Source organism: Ixodes scapularis, unplaced genomic scaffold (genome assembly GCF_016920785.2).
Source record: "Ixodes scapularis isolate PalLabHiFi unplaced genomic scaffold, ASM1692078v2 PGA_scaffold8__174_contigs__length_109621045, whole genome shotgun sequence".
In the NCBI taxonomy this organism is placed as follows: domain Eukaryota; kingdom Metazoa; phylum Arthropoda; class Arachnida; order Ixodida; family Ixodidae; genus Ixodes; species Ixodes scapularis.
In genome coordinates, this window is record NW_024609883.1 from 46432939 (window position 1) to 46452554 (window position 19616).

At 52.7% G+C, this 19616-nt stretch overlaps 1 pseudogene; it reads right to left on the bottom strand.

Annotated features, from left to right (window-relative positions):
- Positions 1–398: 398 nt before the first annotated feature.
- On the bottom strand, positions 399–887 carry LOC121833568 (annotated as a pseudogene).
- Positions 888–19616: the final 18729 nt, after the last annotated feature.

Genomic DNA, 19616 nt, shown 5'->3' on the forward strand with positions numbered 1-19616 from the left:
AGTATATTTTGTATAGATCCACAAATAAGTCTATGAAAGCGTTGTAAGCCCCATCGGCTGTATCCTCATCTAATACACTGGTCCAATTTGTATTTGCAACAGCAATTTTAAAAGTATCAGGTTTATCTATAGTTATTTTCTGAAGTAGTGTTCGTTGTTTCTTGTTAACCTTGTTTTGAATACTCTTAACCGAAATAAATATTGGAAGGTGGTCACCCAGATCAGAACCGATGACACCAGCCTTTAAGCAATCGTTAGAGAACTTTGTGAGAAACAGGTCTATTAATGTTTCAGTGCGGAGAGTAATCCTTTGTGGGTCTAGTGATAACATTTTCGCAGCTATTTGTGCGAATAATCAAGTCTAATGTTCATGTAATAGTTGCATCCGTACACATATCAATATTAAAGTCACCACCGCAAACAACATTATACTTGTGCTGGTTAACGAATACCAAAAAAGATTCGAAAAATTTTAAAAAGGCTTCACTGTTACCATTTGGAAGTCGATATACAACAGCAAAAACATTCTGCGTGCTACGCAAACACAATATTTCGTAATCCTGTGTAATACAACTGAAATCGCTTACCAACTCACAAAGAGAATCTTTCGTTAAAATGGCTACACCGCCACCACGTTTCACAGTACGATTAATATAGAATGATCGGTACATTGGCAATCTTATTACATCACAGTCATTCGTATACCATGTTTCTGTAAGCATTATTGTTTCAAAAGAAAAACCAAATTGATCGAAAAGCAACTCAAGATCGACTGCTTTGTTTTTAGCTCACTGAACATTTAAATGAAAACATGTCATGCACGAAATATAATCTTTACCAAGATAACGTTTCAGATTTTGCGGGAGTACAGCGTCTTCACTGTCCATGAAAAATGACTTGACAAAGAACAAATCACGACGATGAGCGTGATCATTCTAAGAAAGACCACGCAAGTCATTCTCAGTAGAGATAGGAATAGCGCTCGTTTTCTCCTCTTTCCGAACAAACGTTTTTCCATTCCTGTGCCAGGCAAACTTGAATCCGTTATTTTTGGCCCATTGTTTCGTGGCCCAGAGCAAGTTCTTGTCGTGCTTTGTCAAGTTTTCCGTGGGATACGTCTTTCCATCCTTGCCCTTTAGTTTTAGCCGATTGTCCAGCCACAAATCACGAGTGCTGCGACTCACAAATCGTGCGATAATTCCTGGTGTGGTTGTGTTGTCCCTGTTTTAATTGTTTTATTCTTTCTTCATCCATGAGTTAAACCTACACGCTCTTCTCCCAAGCAATTCCTGGTACTTTGTCTGTTTTAGATGGGAGCCTGTGTAGCGAAACCAATTCATTCGCACTCGGTTGGGGCACATCGAGCATTTGTGCAACTTCGTTCAGCTTAGTCATAAGGTCCTCGTTTGCGGTTTCGGGAACACCGTGAATTTCAAGGTTCTGGCTTCTGCAACGCCACTCAAGTTCATTTAAGTCATGTTTTAGTTTGTCAATTTCTATTTCGTTTTCTTTCTTTTCTAGCAATTGCACCCGCTGTTTCAGCGGTTCAATATCATTCCCTTGTTTGCTGATTTGTTTGAGCACTTCATCGTACTTATCGGAAAGCTTCTGCTCTGGTAGTTCAATGCTACCGACGGATTCCTTGAGCGTCAAAAGGACCTCAAGTTTTTCGTTGAAAGTTCCGAGTACGCGTAGTAGGTCAACTTCCGCCATGCTGGCAACCTAGAATAGCTACGCGTGACTGGGACTAGCAAAACAGGCAAGCACTAAACCAAGCAGCAGCAGTAGCAACAGCACAAATATTTATGACTCCGTTGGAGTAAAAATGGTAGACCAACCTGAAAAAGGCAGATCACAGATGTTTCGCGACGTGCCACAAGCTGCTGCCACTGCTGCCTATGGTGGTCTCAGGCGCTGACGGTCGCTTATGTAGACCACACATGTGACATGCGCTGGGGACGTCGGAGACGGTGATAAAACTTGCTTGGGGCGTTGGTGTTCTGCTCCTGCCGCGTCGCAGTGAAGAGGTGGTCGAAGATTCCAAGCTGCAGATAAGTCCAGATGCAGCCGTTCTTTTCCCCGGGACTGAGTCACGGCACTGAAAAAGGCAGATCACAGATGTTTTGCGACGTGCCACGGGCTGCTGCCACTGCTGCCTATGTCGGTCTCAGGCGCTGACGGTCGCTTATGTAGACCACACATGTGACATGCGCTGGTGACGTCGGAGATGGTGATAAAACTTGCTTGGGGCGTTGGTCTTCTGCTCCTGCCGCGTCGCAGTGAAGAGGTGGTCGAAGATTCCAACCTGCAGATAAGTCCAGATGCAGCCGCTCTTTTCCCCGGGACTGAGTCACGGCACTGAAAAAGGCAGATCACAGATGTTACGCGACGTACCACGGGCTGCTGCCACTGCTGCCTATGTCGGTCTCAGGCGCTGACGGTCGCTTATGTAGACCACACATGTGACATGCGCTGGTGACGTCGGAGACGGTGATAAAACTTGCTTGGGGCGTTGGTCTTCTGCTCCTGCCGCGTCTCAGTGAAGAGGTGGTTGAAGATTCCAAGCTGCAGATAAGTCCAGATGCAGCCGCTCTTTTCCCCGGCACTGAGTCACGGCACTGAAAAAGGCAGATCACAAATGTTACGCTACGTGCCACGGGCTGCTGCCACTGCTGCCTATGTCGCTCTCAGGCGCTGACGGTCGCTTATGTAGACCACACATGTGACATGCGCTGGTGACGTCGGAGACGGTGATAAAACTTGCTTGGGGCGTTGGTCTTCTGCTCCTGCCGCGTCGCAGTGAAGAGGTGGTCGAAGATTCCAAGCTGCAGATAAGTCCAGATGCAGCCGCTCTTTTCCCCGGGACTGAGTCACGGCACTGAAAAAGGCAGATCACAGATGTTACGCGACGTACCACGGGCTGCTGCCACTGCTGCCTATGTCGGACTCAGGCGCTGACGGTCGCTTATGTAGACCACACATGTGACATGCGCTGGTGACGTCGGAGACGGTGATAAAACTTGCTTGGGGCGTTGGTCTTCTGCTCCTGCCGCGTCTCAGTGAAGAGGTGGTTGAAGATTCCAAGCTGCAGATAAGTCCAGATGCAGCCGCTCTTTTCCCCGGCACTGAGTCACGGCACTGAAAAAGGCAGATCACAAATGTTACGCTACGTGCCACGGGCTGCTGCCACTGCTGCCTATGTCGCTCTCAGGCGCTGACGGTCGCTTATGTAGACCACACATGTGACATGCGCTGGTGACGTCGGAGACGGTGATAAAACTTGCTTGGGGCGTTGGTCTTCTGCTCCTGCCGCGTCGCAGTGAAGAGGTGGTCGAAGATTCCAAGCTGCAGATAAGCCCAGATGCAGCCGCTCTTTTCCCCGGGACTGAGTCACGGCACTGAAAAAGGCAGATCACAGATGTTACGCGACGTGCCACGGGCTGCTGCCACTGCTGCCTATGTCGGTCTCAGGCGCTGACGGTCGCTTATGTAGACCACACATGTGACATGCGCTGGTGACGTCGTAGACGGTGATAAAACTTGCTTGGGGCGTTGGTGTTCTGCTCCTGCCGCGTCGCAGTGAAGAGGTGGTCGAAGATTCCAAGCTGCAGATAAGTCCAGATGCAGCCGCTCTTTTCCCCGGGACTGAGTCACGGCACTGAAAAAGGCAGATCACAGATGTTACGCGACGTGCCACGGGCTGCTGCCACAGCTGCCTATGGCGGTCTCAGGCGCTGACGGTCGCTTATGTAGACCACACATGTGACGTGCGCTGGTGACGTCGGAGACGGTGATAAAACTTGCTTGGGGCGTTGGTGTTCTGCTCCTGCCACGTCGCAGTGAAGAGGTGGTCGAAGATTCCAAGCTGCAGATAAGTCCAGATGCAGCCGCTCTTTTCCCCGGGACTGAGTCACGGCACTGAAAAAGGCAGATCACAGATGTTACGCGACGTGCCACGGGCTGCTGCCACAGCTGCCTATGGTGGTCTCAGGCGCTGACGGTCGCTTATGTAGACCACACATGTGACATGCGCTGGTGACGTCGGAGACGGTGATAAAACTTGATTGGGGCGTTGGTCTTCTGCTCCTGCCGCGTCGCAGTGAAGAGGTGGTCGAAGATTCCAAGCTGCAGATAAGTCCAGATGCAGCCGCTCTTTTCCCCGGGACTGAGTCACGGCACTGAAAAAGGCAGATCACAGATGTTACGCGACGTGCCACCGGCTGCTGCCACAGCTGCCTATGGCGGTCTCAGGCGCTGACGGTCGCTTATGTAGACCACACATGTGACATGCGCTGGTGACGTCGGAGACGGTGATAAAACTTGCTTGGGGCGTTGGTCTTCTGCTCCTGCCGCGTCTCAGTGAAGAGGTGGTTGAAGATTCCAAGCTGCAGATAAGTCCAGATGCAGCCGCTCTTTTCCCCGGCACTGAGTCACGGCACTGAAAAAGGCAGATCACAAATGTTACGCTACGTGCCACGGGCTGCTGCCACTGCTGCCTATGTCGCTCTCAGGCGCTGACGGTCGCTTATGTAGACCACACATGTGACATGCGCTGGTGACGTCGGAGACGGTGATAAAACTTGCTTGGGGCGTTGGTCTTCTGCTCCTGCCGCGTCTCAGTGAAGAGGTGGTTGAAGATTCCAAGCTGCAGATAAGTCCAGATGCAGCCGCTCTTTTCCCCGGGACTGAGTCACGGCACTGAAAAAGGCAGATCACAGATGTTACGCGACGTGCCACGGGCTGCTGCCACTGCTGCCTATGTCGGTCTCAGGCGCTGACGGTCGCTTATGTAGACCACACATGTGACATGCGCTGGTGACGTCGGAGACGGTGATAAAACTTGCTTGGGGCGTTGGTCTTCTGCTCCTGCCGCGTCGCAGTGAAGAGGTGGTTGAAGATTCCAAGCTGCAGATAAGTCCAGATGCAGCCGCTCTTTTCCCCGGGACTGAGTCACGGCACTGAAAAAGGCAGATCACAGATGTTACGCTACGTGCCACGGGCTGCTGCCACTGCTGCCTATGTCGCTCTCAGGCGCTGACGGTCGCTTATGTAGACCACACATGTGACATGCGCTGGTGACGTCGGAGACGGTGATAAAACTTGCTTGGGGCGTCGGTCTTCTGCTCCTGCCGCGTCGCAGTGAAGAGGTGGTCGAAGATTCCAAGCTGCAGATAAGTCCAGATGCCGCCGTTCTTTTCCCCGGGACTGAGTCACGGCACTGAAAAAGGCAGATCACAGATGTTTTGCGACGTGCCACGGGCTGCTGCCACTGCTGCCTATGTCGGTCTCAGGCGCTGACGGTCGCTTATGTAGACCACACATGTGACATGCGCTGGTGACGTCGGAGATGGTGATAAAACTTGCTTGGGGCGTTGGTCTTCTGCTCCTGCCGCGTCGCAGTGAAGAGGTGGTTGAAGATTCCAAGCTGCAGATAAGTCCAGATGCAGCCGCTCTTTTCCCCGGGACTGAGTCACGGCACTGAAAAAGGCAGATCACAGATGTTACGCGACGTACCACGGGCTGCTGCCACTGCTGCCTATGTCGGTCTCAGGCGCTGACGGTCGCTTATGTAGACCACACATGTGACATGCGCTGGTGACGTCGGAGACGGTGATAAAACTTGCTTGGGGCGTTGGTCTTCTGCTCCTGCCGCGTCTCAGTGAAGAGGTGGTTGAAGATTCCAAGCTGCAGATAAGTCCAGATGCAGCCGCTCTTTTCCCCGGCACTGAGTCACGGCACTGAAAAAGGCAGATCACAAATGTTACGCTACGTGCCACGGGCTGCTGCCACTGCTGCCTATGTCGCTCTCAGGCGCTGACGGTCGCTTATGTAGACCACACATGTGACATGCGCTGGTGACGTCGGAGACGGTGATAAAACTTGCTTGGGGCGTTGGTCTTCTGCTCCTGCCGCGTCGCAGTGAAGAGGTGGTCGAAGATTCCAAGCTGCAGATAAGTCCAGATGCAGCCGCTCTTTTCCCCGGGACTGAGTCACGGCACTGAAAAAGGCAGATCACAGATGTTACGCGACGTACCACGGGCTGCTGCCACTGCTGCCTATGTCGGACTCAGGCGCTGACGGTCGCTTATGTAGACCACACATGTGACATGCGCTGGTGACGTCGGAGACGGTGATAAAACTTGCTTGGGGCGTTGGTCTTCTGCTCCTGCCGCGTCTCAGTGAAGAGGTGGTTGAAGATTCCAAGCTGCAGATAAGTCCAGATGCAGCCGCTCTTTTCCCCGGCACTGAGTCACGGCACTGAAAAAGGCAGATCACAGATGTTACGCGACGTGCCACGGGCTGCTGCCACTGCTGCCTATGTCGGTCTCAGGCGCTGACGGTCGCTTATGTAGACCACACATGTGACATGCGCTGGTGACGTCGGAGACGGTGATAAAACTTGCTTGGGGCGTTGGTCTTCTGCTCCTGCCGCGTCGCAGTGAAGAGGTGGTTGAAGATTCCAAGCTGCAGATAAGTCCAGATGCAGCCGCTCTTTTCCCCGGGACTGAGTCACGGCACTGAAAAAGGCAGATCACAGATGTTACGCGACGTGCCACGGGCTGCTGCCACTGCTGCCTATGTCGGTCTCAAGCGCTGACGGTCGCTTATGTAGACCACACAAGTTACATGCGCTGGTGACGTCGTAGACGGTGATAAAACTTGCTTGGGGCGTTGGTGTTCTGCTCCTGCCGCGTCGCAGTGAAGAGGTGGTCGAAGATTCCAAGCTGCAGATAAGTCCAGATGCAGCCGCTCTTTTCCCCGGGACTGAGTCACGGCACTGAAAAAGGCAGATCAGAGATGTTTTGCGACGTGCCACGGGCTGCTGCCACAGCTGCCTATGGCGGTCTCAGGCGCTGACGGTCGCTTATGTAGACCACACATGTGACGTGCGCTGGTGACGTCGGAGACGGTGATAAAACTTGCTTGGGGCGTTGGTGTTCTGCTCCTGCCACGTCGCAGTGAAGAGGTGGTCGAAGATTCCAAGCTGCAGATAAGTCCAGATGCAGCCGCTCTTTTCCCCGGGACTGAGTCACGGCACTGAAAAAGGCAGATCACAGATGTTACGCGACGTGCCACGGGCTGCTGCCACAGCTGCCTATGGTGGTCTCAGGCGCTGACGGTCGCTTATGTAGACCACACATGTGACATGCGCTGGTGACGTCGGAGACGGTGATAAAACTTGATTGGGGCGTTGGTCTTCTGCTCCTGCCGCGTCGCAGTGAAGAGGTGGTCGAAGATTCCAAGCTGCAGATAAGTCCAGATGCAGCCGCTCTTTTCCCCGGGACTGAGTCACGGCACTGAAAAAGGCAGATCACAGATGTTACGCGACGTGCCACCGGCTGCTGCCACAGCTGCCTATGGCGGTCTCAGGCGCTGACGGTCGCTTATGTAGACCACACATGTGACATGCGCTGGTGACGTCGGAGACGGTGATAAAACTTGCTTGGGGCGTTGGTCTTCTGCTCCTGCCGCGTCTCAGTGAAGAGGTGGTTGAAGATTCCAAGCTGCAGATAAGTCCAGATGCAGCCGCTCTTTTCCCCGGCACTGAGTCACGGCACTGAAAAAGGCAGATCACAAATGTTACGCTACGTGCCACGGGCTGCTGCCACTGCTGCCTATGTCGCTCTCAGGCGCTGACGGTCGCTTATGTAGACCACACATGTGACATGCGCTGGTGACGTCGGAGACGGTGATAAAACTTGCTTGGGGCGTTGGTCTTCTGCTCCTGCCGCGTCTCAGTGAAGAGGTGGTTGAAGATTCCAAGCTGCAGATAAGTCCAGATGCAGCCGCTCTTTTCCCCGGGACTGAGTCACGGCACTGAAAAAGGCAGATCACAGATGTTACGCGACGTGCCACGGGCTGCTGCCACTGCTGCCTATGTCGGTCTCAGGCGCTGACGGTCGCTTATGTAGACCACACATGTGACATGCGCTGGTGACGTCGGAGACGGTGATAAAACTTGCTTGGGGCGTTGGTCTTCTGCTCCTGCCGCGTCGCAGTGAAGAGGTGGTTGAAGATTCCAAGCTGCAGATAAGTCCAGATGCAGCCGCTCTTTTCCCCGGGACTGAGTCACGGCACTGAAAAAGGCAGATCACAGATGTTACGCGACGTGCCACGGGCTGCTGCCACTGCTGCCTATGTCGGTCTCAAGCGCTGACGGTCGCTTATGTAGACCACACAAGTTACATGCGCTGGTGACGTCGTAGACGGAGATAAAACTTGCTTGGGGCGTTGGTGTTCTGCTCCTGCCGCGTCGCAGTGAAGAGGTGGTCGAAGATTCCAAGCTGCAGATAAGTCTAGATGCAGCCGCTCTTTTCCCCGGGACTGAGTCACGGCACTGAAAAAGGCAGATCACAGATGTTTTGCGACGTGCCACGGGCTGCTGCCACAGCTGCCTATGGCGGTCTCAGGCGCTGACGGTCGCTTATGTAGACCACACATGTGACATGCGCTGGTGACGTCGGAGACGGTGATAAAACTTGCTTGGGGCGTTGGTGTTCTGCTCCTGCCACGTCGCAGTGAAGAGGTGGTTGAAGATTCCAAGCTGCAGATAAGTCCAGATGCAGCCGCTCTTTTCCCCGGGACTGAGTCACGGCACTGAAAAAGGCAGATCACAGATGTTTTGCGACGTGCCACGGGCTGCTGCCACTGCTGCCTATGTCGGTCTCAGGCGCTGACGGTCGCTTATGTAGACCACACATGTGACATGCGCTGGTGACGTCGTAGACGGTGATAAAACTTGCTTGGGGCGTTGGTGTTCTGCTCCTGCCGCGTCGCAGTGAAGAGGTGGTCGAAGATTCCAAGCTGCAGATAAGTCCAGATGCAGCCGCTCTTTTCCCCGGGACTGAGTCACGGCACTGAAAAAGGCAGATCACAGATGTTACGCGACGTGCCACGGGCTGCTGCCACAGCTGCCTATGGCGGTCTCAGGCGCTGACGGTCGCTTATGTAGACCACACATGTGACGTGCGCTGGTGACGTCGGAGACGGTGATAAAACTTGCTTGGGGCGTTGGTGTTCTGCTCCTGCCACGTCGCAGTGAAGAGGTGGTCGAAGATTCCAAGCTGCAGATAAGTCCAGATGCAGCCGCTCTTTTCCCCGGGACTGAGTCACGGCACTGAAAAAGGCAGATCACAGATGTTACGCGACGTGCCACGGGCTGCTGCCACAGCTGCCTATGGTGGTCTCAGGCGCTGACGGTCGCTTATGTAGACCACACATGTGACATGCGCTGGTGACGTCGGAGACGGTGATAAAACTTGATTGGGGCGTTGGTCTTCTGCTCCTGCCGCGTCGCAGTGAAGAGGTGGTCGAAGATTCCAAGCTGCAGATAAGTCCAGATGCAGCCGCTCTTTTCCCCGGGACTGAGTCACGGCACTGAAAAAGGCAGATCACAGATGTTACGCGACGTGCCACCGGCTGCTGCCACAGCTGCCTATGGCGGTCTCAGGCGCTGACGGTCGCTTATGTAGACCACACATGTGACATGCGCTGGTGACGTCGGAGACGGTGATAAAACTTGCTTGGTGCGTTGGTGTTCTGCTTATGCCGCGTCGCAGTGAAGAGGTGGTCGAAGATTCCAAGCTGCAGATAAGTCCAGATGCAGCCGCTCTTTTCCCCGGGACTGAGTCACGGCACTGAAAAAGGCAGATCACAGATGTTACGCGACGTGCCACGGGCTGCTGCCACAGCTGCCTATGGCGGTCTCAGGCGCTGACGGTCGCTTATGTAGACCACACATGTGACATGCGCTGGTGACGTCGGAGACGGTGATAAAACTTGCTTGGGGCGTTGGTCTTCTGCTCCTGCCGCGTCGCAGTGAAGAGGTGGTCGAAGATTCCAAGCTGGAGATAAGTCCAGATGCAGCCGCTCTTTTCCCCGGGACTGAGTCACGGCACTGAAAAAGGCAGATCACAGATGTTACGCGACGTGCCACGGGCTGCTGCCACTGCTGCCTATGTCGGTCTCAGGCGCTGACGGTCGCTTATGTAGACCACATATGTGACATGCGCTGGTGACGTCGGAGACGGTGATAAAACTTGCTTGGTGCGTTGGTGTTCTGCTTATTCCGCGTCGCAGTGAAGAGGTGGTTGAAGATTCCAAGCTGCAGATAAGTCCAGATGCAGCCGCTCTTTTCCCCGGGACTGAGTCACGGCACTGAAAAAGGCAGACCACAGATGTTACGCGACGTGCCACCGGCTGCTGCCACTGCTGCCTATGTCGGACTCAGGCGCTGACGGTCGCTTATGTAGACCACACATGTGACATGCGCTGGTGACGTCGGTGACGGTGATAAAACTTGCTTGGTGCGTTGGTGTTCTGCTTATTCCGCGTCGCAGTGAAGAGGTGGTTGAAGATTCCAAGCTGCAGATAAGTCCAGATGCAGCCGCTCTTTTCCCCGGGACTGAGTCACGGCACTGAAAAAGGCAGACCACAGATGTTACGCGACGTGCCACCGGCTGCTGCCACTGCTGCCTATGTCGGACTCAGGCGCTGACGGTCGCTTATGTAGACCACACATGTGACATGCGCTGGTGACGTCGGAGACGGTGATAAAACTTGCTTGGGGCGTTGGTCTTCTGCTCCTGCCGCGTCTCAGTGAAGAGGTGGTTGAAGATTCCAAGCTGCAGATAAGTCCAGATGCAGCCGCTCTTTTCCCCGGGACTGAGTCACGGCACTGAAAAAGGCAGATCACAGATGTTACGCGACGTGCCACGGGCTGCTGCCACTGCTGCCTATGTCGGTCTCAGGCGCTGACGGTCGCTTATGTAGACCACACATGTGACATGCGCTGGTGACGTCGGAGACGGTGATAAAACTTGCTTGGGGCGTTGGTCTTCTGCTCCTGCCGCGTCGCAGTGAAGAGGTGGTTGAAGATTCCAAGCTGCAGATAAGTCCAGATGCAGCCGCTCTTTTCCCCGGGACTGAGTAACGGCACTGAAAAAGGCAGATCACAGATGTTACGCGACGTGCCACCGGCTGCTGCCACTGCTGCCTATGTCGGACTCAGGCGCTGACGGTCGCTTATGTAGACCACACATGTGACATGCGCTGGTGACGTCGGAGACGGTGATAAAACTTGCTTGGGGCGTTGGTCTTCTGCTCCTGCCGCGTCGCAGTGAAGAGGTGGTTGAAGATTCCAAGCTGCAGATAAGTCCAGATGCAGCCGCTCTTTTCCCCGGGACTGAGTCACGGCACTGAAAAAGGCAGATCACAGATGTTACGCGACGTGCCACCGGCTGCTGCCACTGCTGCCTATGTCGGACTCAGGCGCTGACGGTCGCTTATGTAGACCACACATGTGACATGCGCTGGTGACGTCGGAGACGGTGATAAAACTTGCTTGGGGCGTTGGTCTTCTGCTCCTGCCGCGTCTCAGTGAAGAGGTGGTTGAAGATTCCAAGCTGCAGATAAGTCCAGATGCAGCCGCTCTTTTCCCCGGGACTGAGTCACGGCACTGAAAAAGGCAGATCACAGATGTTACGCGACGTGCCACGGGCTGCTGCCACTGCTGCCTATGTCGGTCTCAGGCGCTGACGGTCGCTTATGTAGACCACACATGTGACATGCGCTGGTGACGTCGGAGACGGTGATAAAACTTGCTTGGGGCGTTGGTCTTCTGCTCCTGCCGCGTCTCAGTGAAGAGGTGGTTGAAGATTCCAAGCTGCAGATAAGTCCAGATGCAGCCGCTCTTTTCCCCGGGACTGAGTCACGGCACTGAAAAAGGCAGATCACAGATGTTACGCGACGTGCCACCGGCTGCTGCCACTGCTGCCTATGTCGGACTCAGGCGCTGACGGTCGCTTATGTAGACCACACATGTGACATGCGCTGGTGACGTCGGAGACGGTGATAAAACTTGCTTGGGGCCTTGGTCTTCTGCTCCTGCCGCGTCTCAGTGAAGAGGTGGTTGAAGATTCCAAGCTGCAGATAAGTCCAGATGCAGCCGCTCTTTTCCCCGGGACTGAGTCACGGCACTGAAAAAGGCAGATCACAGATGTTACGCGACGTGCCACGGGCTGCTGCCACTGCTGCCTATGTCGGTCTCAGGCGCTGACTGTCGCTTATGTAGACCACACATGTGACATACGCTGGTGACGTCGGAGACGGTGATAAAACTTGCTTGGGGCGTTGGTCTTCTGCTCCTGCCGCGTCGCAGTGAAGAGGTGGTTGAAGATTCCAAGCTGCAGATAAGTCCAGATGTAGCCGCTCTTTTCCCCGGGACTGAGTCACGGCACTGAAAAAGGCAGATCACAGATGTTACGCGACGTGCCACGGGCTGCTGCCACTGCTGCCTATGTCGGTCTCAGGCGCTGACGGTCGCTTATGTAGACCACACATGTGACATACGCTGGTGACGTCGGAGACGGTGATAAAACTTGCTTGGGGCGTTGGTCTTCTGCTCCTGCCGCGTCTCAGTGAAGAGGTGGTTGAAGATTCCAAGCTGCAGATAAGTCCAGATGCAGCCGCTCTTTTCCCCGGGACTGAGTCACGGCACTGAAAGAGGCAGATCACAGATGTTACGCGACGTGCCACGGGCTGCTGCCACTGCTGCCTATGTCGGTCTCAGGCGCTGACGGTCGCTTATGTAGACCACACATGTGACATACGCTGGTGACGTCGGAGACGGTGATAAAACTTGCTTGGGGCGTTGGTCTTCTGCTCCTGCCGCGTCTCAGTGAAGAGGTGGTTGAAGATTCCAAGCTGCAGATAAGTCCAGATGTAGCCGCTCTTTTCCCCGGGACTGAGTCACGGCACTGAAAAAGGCAGATCACAGATGTTACGCGACGTGCCACGGGCTGCTGCCACTGCTGCCTATGTCGGTCTCAGGCGCTGACGGTCGCTTATGTAGACCACACATGTGACATACGCTGGTGACGTCGGAGACGGTGATAAACTTGCTTGGGGCGTTGGTCTTCTGCTCCTGCCGCGTCGCAGTGAAGAGGTGGTTGAAGATTCCAAGCTGCAGATAAGTCCAGATGCAGCCGCTCTTTTCCCCGGGACTGAGTCACGGCACTGAAAAAGGCAGATCACAGATGTTACGCGACGTGCCACCGGCTGCTGCCACTGCTGCCTATGTCGGACTCAGGCGCTGACGGTCGCTTATGTAGACCACACATGTGACATGCGCTGGTGACGTCGGAGACGGTGATAAAACTTGCTTGGGGCGTTGGTCTTCTGCTCCTGCCGCGTCTCAGTGAAGAGGTGGTTGAAGATTCCAAGCTGCAGATAAGTCCAGATGCAGCCGCTCTTTTCCCCGGGACTGAGTCACGGCACTGAAAAAGGCAGATCACAGATGTTACGCTACGTGCCACGGGCTGCTGCCACTGCTGCCTATGTCGGTCTCAGGCGCTGACGGTCGCTTATGTAGACCACACATGTGACATGCGCTGGTGACGTCGGAGACGGTGATAAAACTTGCTTGGGGCGTTGGTCTTCTGCTCCTGCCGCGTCGCAGTGAAGAGGTGGTCGAAGATTCCAAGCTGCAGATAAGCCCAGATGCAGCCGCTGTTTTCCCCGGGACTGAGTCACGGCACTGAAAAAGGCAGATCACAGATGTTACGCGACGTGCCACGGGCTGCTGCCACTGCTGCCTATGTCGGTCTCAGGCGCTGACGGTCGCTTATGTAGACCACACAAGTTACATGCGCTGGTGACGTCGTAGATGGTGATAAAACTTGCTTGGGGCGTTGGTGTTCTGCTCCTGCCGCGTCGCAGTGAAGAGGTGGTCGAAGATTCCAAGCTGCAGATAAGTCCAGATGCAGCCGCTCTTTTCCCCGGGACTGAGTCACGGCACTGAAAAAGCCAGATCACAGATGTTACGCGACGTGCCACGGGCTGCTGCCACTGCTGCCTATGTCGGTCTCAGGCGCTGACGGTCGTTTATGTAGACCACACATGTGACATGCGCTGGTGACGTTGTAGACGGTGATAAAACTTGCTTGGGGCGTTGGTGTTCTGCTCCTGCCGCGTCGCAGTGAAGAGGTGGTCGAAGATTCCAAGCTGCAGATAAGTCCAGATGCAGCCGCTTTTTTCCCCGGGACTGAGTCACGGCACTGAAAAAGGCAGATCACAGATGTTACGCGACGTGCCACGGGCTGCTGCCACTGCTGCCTATGTCGGTCTCGGGCGCTGAGGGTCGCTTATGTAGACCACACAAGTGGCATGCGCTGGTGACGTCGGAGACGGTGACATTGGTAGGCGCAACTCTTTATTAATGACAGAAAATTAACGATGAGTAACCTGCTCGGCTACATTACAACCTAGTCCCACGACGACATTCCAGAAGTTTCTCTTCATTCGGGTGCCGGTCCAACGCTGCCAGTCAGACAGCCACACCCTTTTAAACATTTCCATGGCTTACGATTAGAGGGATCTTTATGAATATTTGCTGGATCGCGTTTGCCCACTCCACGATTGCGGCCGCGGTCGGCTATTATTTTGATAAAGTTATATTTTCTTCAGCCACACCATAGTTGTATGGTGGCGCAATCTACTGCCCATTAGATAGGGTACACTTTTTCCACCCACTTATGAAGGGCCGTGGGGCGACTCCGTGGAAAACTCGTGAACAAATAAATATTTTCACCTAATGTATCCCTGCACGCCAGAATCGCCACAAAACACTGAATACTCACCGATTGTAAGTTCTTGTGTTTTTGCAATCGAGGCGATTTTAACAGCGCGCCGCACTGACGGCATGGTTGACCATCCTCTGTCGTAACCGCTGAGTGCCAAGAATCTGCTTCGTCGAGCGACTTTAATAAAACATAATATATCACACACGGAAAAGTGTACTAGGCCCGGGGCTATTTCCATGGCAGCGTGCTGCCACAGCGCTGACCGCCGTATCACTATAATGGCTAGAAATAATATTATTCTACCTAAAAGATCAACGACCATGGCCATATTCCCGTGCATAGGCGGAGCTGGGCAAACGCGATCCAGGCAATAGTCGCAGAGATCAGGGGTGACAGGCCACCACCTAACTTCCTGGACAAGGCCGGTGTGAAACCGATACCATGGAAATCGTGGCTGCGAAAGTTCTAGCCATACACCTAGGCTACAGGCGCTAAGGCAAGTTCAAGGCAGGACAACTTACCCAGCAATTTCAGCGTGGCTGGCGAGTTGCTCTCTATAGCTTTCCCTTGGTCCTAAGTGTAGTTGGTGAGAAAAATTAGCCCGGCTGAAGCGGACCTTAGGTTTTAGGAAGGGCAAATTTTCAAGTAAATGTTTTATTTTGTTCGGGATTTCGCCAGTCATTTTGTTATTTTTTACAGAGAAGGAGCTACGCTATACAATTTTGCAAGAAAAAACCGACTTGTGATATGCACCTTTGACAAAATGTTTAGATTCATACGTGCAGCAGTCGATTTTTACGGTCCATTTTAAATTGAGCCTGGTGACTTGGGTCACCCTATATATCCGCCATTTTTCAAGAAAAAAAAATTGAGCGGCGCCACCTAGAGACAGTTGGAGTCGCGAATAGCGGTGACAGCGGTGACTGGTGGAAACCTGTGTAGAGCTGCCTAAAGTCGTACAGTTTTCAGAAGGACGGAGGGAGCTAGGGGGGGGGGGGGGGGGGGTGGAGGGGCATCCAGCACGCTTGTCTGACGCCCAAGCCTTATCAAAGGTAGGACGCCCACGCTGGTACGACGACAACTGAAGACGACCTTGCCTGCCAATCTGATTAGAAAATTTATTTACAACACTGTGGACAGGACTAACCGCTCATTTACATTGAAAGCGGATCCGCGTTCGCAAAGCGGTTGCGAACGCGGCTGTATAAAGATTCAGTACAATTGCACGCGCACCTGATGTCACAGAGTGCGCGTGCAAATGTACTAGATCTTTATTAGCGGCGAGATATTTTGGTGGCGCCCTCCTAGGGTTCCCCCTTGTGACGTCATTACCTTACGAACAACAAGTTCGATGGTGTTTGTAAATAGCATGGTGGAAGCCTGAAATCATTGCGCTCACAAAGCAACACTGCCAACACCGTCGAAATTGCAGTTCTTTCATTCCTCTTATTTCCGTCGATGCTATACCCCTTCCGACGTCATAGTCAGCTTTTGGGCCAATCGTGGAAGGCCGACCACAGCGACGCTTTCGGTCGCGCACGTCGCCAATACACCTGCGTTCGCAACCGCTTCGCGAACGCGGATCCGCTTCCAGTGGAATGAGCGGTAAAGGTGAATCCACACGACGGACCAAATTGCTGTTTTGGTCCGCGGGCCGCGCATCACGTGATCTAACGTCACCGGTTTTCGAGGTCTGCCGACGGTCCGCGGTCCGCGCTTGTGAGAAATGCCAAGTGACTTTTCTTGCCCGGACCTTGGCGGCGGACCGCGGCGTTTTTAGTATAATTGAACTGCTAAGTCTGGCAACAAGCTGACTTTTGTTGTTTGAATTGGAATCCAAATCCAAAGTCGTGTTCTTTTAGCGCCAACTGTTGAAGGCGAAGAAGGCTAACCTTTTGTTGTGCGACGATGGCGGCATGGTGCGACGATGCAACTTTTTACTTCATCGCGCTCGTGGAGCAATTCCCAGCTCTGTAGGACAATAGATGCATGCCCTTTTCGGTTCACTTAAGTCCTCCTCGTCCTCAATAGTCAACGCCAGAGCCACCGCGGCCAAACGTCTCTTTCGTTCAACCTCCATCTTGGCTCCTTACAAATAGCCTCAAAGCAGCTCTCTGCATGTTTTTGGCGGAGCTGTGAGGTCGAGGGTTAGACCGGCCCGTTCACTCTGTCGTCTGGTCTTTTGGTCCGCCGTGTGGATGCTCATTGCAGCCGGGCGGCCCGCGGGCCGCGCATCACGTGATCAATCGGTCCGCGGCCCGGTCCGTCGTGTGGATACACCTTAAGAGACGCGCAGAGATTAAAGGCCGGTTCTCACGTGCAGCGAAGCGCTGATGTAGCGCTGCTCAGGTGTCGAAGTTACTTATCGTCTGCATTGAGCAACAGTCTTGACGGTGCGATACAAAGTTGGTGAACGCTCCCGTCACCAGGCGCTTAGCGCAAGGTCAGCGCTATGCTTGCAGAGCCCCACTGCATGTGTCAACATGCCTTAAAGGGGCACTCAAGTGCTTTTTGGAGAAGCTTGTTTTTGGAAGCATATTGTTTGTTGGGCTTCAGTCAATAAAAATGACCAGTTCTAAATGGCAAGGCGCCCTAGTAAACTCACAGCAATAGAAATACACAGGCACTATATCCTCTTGCGGGGTCCATCCCGTGTCTCCACCACCTCCATAGAATTCGACCAATAGAAATAGCGAACTGCGAAAAGATTGCTAAAGTTATTATTATTGCTCTTTTTAGGCACATGCACATTATATTTTGACAACAACGTCAAATCTTTGGCTGTAGGTGACGTAATACAGCTATTATTGTTTGAAAAAGAACGAACTACGTTTTCTCCTCGCCTTGTTACGCGGGAGTGATGTGCCCACGCGGCGACGCGGCTCCGTCGTGGAAAGCGCGTGGCTCGCAGCTTATCTCGCCGCGAGAACGATAAGGAAGAGGATCTCCTTTCAATCATTGACTTGTTCACAAAGCAACCTATTATACTGACACACCTTGCTAATTGATGCTCTGGCTTGTTTTATCACGACCTTTTGCATGATTATCCAAGCTCCAAGGAGCATGCTGAAAGTGCAGTTACACACAGTGGTATCTGCAACAGTTGCAAACGCCGACACATGCACACTCAACACTTGGCTACATCCCCACCTCTCCCCTTTGTGTGTTAGCAAAAGATCCAATTTTAGCTGAAAAGAATGTCAAGTAAAGATGCCTTTTTACTGGGTAACTTGTATGTGCATTGCAGGAATAAGAGCAAGAATTCCTAATTAGTGTTCGAGTCTTCCTAGCCAATTTGGCTCCGAGAACACAGCACTTGGCTAGGCTTTACATGAAAACAATCTGTCCATGCTCGTGTTCTCCAGTCTTTCCCTTCGTCTGTATCTAGTGGCGTTGTTCCAAAAATAATGTGTTATTCACAAAATCCGTCAAGTCGGTAAAAAAAATTATCTTGAAAAAACGTGCTTTTTCTCAAAGGTTATGGGAAACTCTCAAAGTGCCTTGGATTCGCCTCAATGGCTCGTAGCATCCACAGCAGTCGGTTGTTAGGTGACACGGAGTATAGCAGTAAGTGCTCAAAGGCGCCAAGAAGATGGCAGCCAATAAAAACTCCCAATGTTCTCGCTGAAACACGAAAATCGATAATGACATTGAACTGGACAAAAATAAGTTGGTTCTAACGCCTAACATTACATTTGGGCGAAGAACGACTGCTGGGCAATGCATTGTTTAGCGCTTTTATTTTTTTAAAGGGAGGGGTACCGAAACCCGGAGTAGTTGTCGCTGGCAAAGTGACCTCTAATTGCCTTGACCATGCAGGAGGGCAGTGGTCGCCTGTTCTTTTGTCCAAGTCTCCGCCACAGCCAAAGCACACACTGCCTATAGGCAGCGAACCGGAAGCGCCTGAAACAATGTCCACATTTATTGAATGTAAGGAACACCCACCAGCCATACACCTGAGGCAATGACCAGACTAATCAGATGTAATAAGCAATATTCGCTACTCTGAAATCTACACCTCTCTTGTGATTGTTTCCCCGGAAAAACCATCATATATTATGGTTCTCTTATGTTTCCTTTCGCTGTGCATGTGATGTATTTGCAAACAAACAAATGATCGGCACAACTAACTATACACCAACTCATGTTTTAAACAAACTGGAGTGCCCCTAGCAGACGCCATCGGCGCCGCGCATGCGCAATGGAGTGTGGGCAAGAAGCTCGCCTTTGCCCATAAACAAACCATTGAAATGCGATGTTGCCGGCGTCTGTGTGACTCCCCTTGTATTTTTTGGCGTTTGAATAGTTGACTACGTTTTCCTTGCAATGTCTGACTACTTGAGCAGCCTCAAGAACCGACGAGAGACAGTAGTCCAACTCTGACTCCATGTCAGTCTATAAAGCCACGTAACATCTATTCTCCCGACAGCCAGAAGAATAATTTCCCCGAAATTCAAACGGCAGTTGACTCCCATTGGACCATTGACTGTCGCCAAGGGAAAGCGGAGGCGAAGAGGGGTGTTTAACACGGATACACGCGCGATGAAGTGTCCCTACATTTTGCAATTCGCGTAACGAGTGTCGATGAAACGACAGCGTCGACAATACGTGTCCAGGAAAAGTTGTCCATGAAACGTGTTTCCATGAGATGTTGGAAGAACAAGAAAATCAGCATTCTACCGGCAGTTGTATGATTTCAGACAACCAATGGGAGGCGATCGTCGGTAGAATTTCGAAAAATTATTCTCCGAGCTGCCGGGAGAATAGACGCTGTCATAAAGCTACCCGTCCTTATCCTTGGCCCGCGGCTTGGGAAACATGGGCATGGAACCAAAAACGCACGGCAAACAAGAAAAAAGCAGACACGCAAAGCGAAAAACATTCAAAAGCAGTTGAACGCTAATGATGATTTCTATTCAAAGCTATCACGCCGATTCAATGCGTACGCAAGAAAAACGGGGGCCGAGGCAGAACAGCAAGTTTCACGACCGGTAACACGAAGTTGTACTCACTCGTTCGAGGTTGCCCCCATGT